Raw genomic sequence first — 2,333 nt, forward strand, 5'->3', positions numbered from 1 at the left:
TCAGTTGCAGCCTTGGCTTTTCTGGTTTGCTCCCTGCAGAACCAGACCAGTGCAGAAACAGCTTTAAATTTTTTTTTCTATATACCTCGAGGTACCAGGCATGGCTCATAAACACTGTGTTGCTAGAACAGATGGAGCATCCCACAGGAGCGTGGGGGGCCCGCATGCTCAGCAACAAATCCGGAAGTCCACCGGGGAGCATGCTGGGACCCCCCTCCACATCCCCCTGGCTCAGTGATCAGCTGCAGGGGGATCCTGGGTGCCCCCCCCCCCAAGACCCAGGAGGCACCATTCGCTAAGCATGGCTGGTGTGAGGCCCACCCCCAGTGCATTCCCTGGTGGACCTGGAAATGGACCAGAAGTGCTTCTGGTCCACTTCTGGATCTGCTGCCAAGTGCACTGGAGAGCTCCTCGTACTCTTGTGGGACACTCCATGTGCCCCAGCATCACAGCATTCACAAGCCACCTGGTACCTTGAGTTATGTAGAAAAACATTTAAAGCTGTGTCTATGTCTGAATTGCCAAATCTTTCCAAATCTCTCTGATTTGATTTGGAGAGATTAAAGGGTCTCCTGATTCAATTTGGATTCAGAATTTCAGCCACCAAATCGGGCCGAATCGAATCAGGGACTGAAGGTTTGCACAGCCCTAGTGCACATCCTTTCTCATCCTTTTTCATCCTTGTAAGTGTTCTCCACACGAATGTTTGATGGTCAAAGGAAACCATTACAGGCTTTTTTAAGTTTATTTTTTTTTCTCTAATTACATTTTAGACAGCACTGCCAATAAAATAGGTAAACAAATACCTCCAGACAGTTCCCTGTTTCCTTACCACTCTTGCGCATGCTTTGGACCCAGAAGAAGAATTGATATTTTTGAATCCCTTCTTTGAATATTTATAAAAAGGCACACTATAATATTTCCATCTTCAAGAAGATCTGCAATGGCCATATTTATTTTTTATTTATATGTTCCCCTTTAATGTTCCTTTTCCCCTGCTTCTTTCCCAAATAAATATGGATAATTGTAGGAAAGCTTGATGTCTTGCATAGGATTACATCCTCCTGTTAATAGAAGACTTTCACCTCTACTAATTTATTTATAATTTTGTTAAGGACAGAAGAAAACAGTACTGCCATCTTTTTAACCTCCTAGGTAACTCAAACTATAAATATTATCCAGTGATTCATGCAAGCAACCAAATAACTTGAGTTTGAACTAAAACGTATCTTTGAAAAATGACATTTAATCTTCTTTTAATTTGTTCTTGGCCATTCTTTATTTTCTATGTATTGTTACAATGAATGGTGTCCAAAACTATGAAGAAATAGTAACAACCATTTTGGAACTGATTTTCTCCTTATTTGGAACAGATATTCCCCTTGTTCTGAATCTAATTTTAAATCTTACTCCTGATTACTTGAACTATGCATTGTTATTTTCCATATATTTATCTTTCACCTTCCTAACAACAATAGTTTACATAGGACAAAAAACCCCAATTTCTATCTCGGTGTAGGATGAACATATAAGGCAGATGTCAGCACAAGAAGACATTTCCTTCTGCCTTTCTCAATGTAGGACAAGCAGTTTGAAGTGCTGGTTAGAGGTAGGTGGGGAAGTCCCTTCTGCAACTCCCAAGCAGCTGTAAATTTGCAGCCAGAAAGGAAATGTTTTTTGTTCAGCTAGGCTGTAAGTACATCAGAAGAGTGCAAACCCTCTTTTGCACAGTTCTTTTCAACTGGAGCTTTGTAGTTACTTTGTCCAGCTGTCATTGGGAATATCAAGCAGCTAGCTATCTGGTGAAAGAGCATAACCACCATGGACTTTCCTGTGGTGGTCAATACAGTTTTACTAGAGATGATCCACAAAGCCTCTTTTCCTATGCCTTCTTTGTAGCAGGGCACAAGGAGTCCCCAGCAGGCATGAAAGAGGGAAACAGGTGACATTTCCTCTGCACTTTCCAGAGGCCTTTCTCTTTTATGCAGCAAAACAATGTTGGTTCTTTCTTATGAATCCTTGACATTACTGCAACTAAAAGGAAAGGTCTCAGTGACTTTCATGAAGCAAGGACTCCACCCTCTGAGCTTGGAGACTTTCATGGCCATGTGATGGAAACAGAATTCATCCTGTAGTATATATGAAGCATGCAGGGACAGTATGGGTATCAGGGAGACACATTGTATTATTTGTTCTGTAGTCTGCTCTCTTACCTGGCATTTCACACATTTTAAATAAGACCTGGTCAGTAACCCAGAATGAAACTCTGGGCACCCAAAATTACTATTTACATTTTAAATCTTTAGTGATACCTCCATATCCTCTATTATACT

The sequence above is a fragment of the Gavialis gangeticus genome, unplaced genomic scaffold, assembly GCF_001723915.1.
Source record: "Gavialis gangeticus isolate Ggan-Ray unplaced genomic scaffold, GavGan_comp1, whole genome shotgun sequence".
NCBI classification, from domain to species: Eukaryota; Metazoa; Chordata; order Crocodylia; family Gavialidae; genus Gavialis; species Gavialis gangeticus.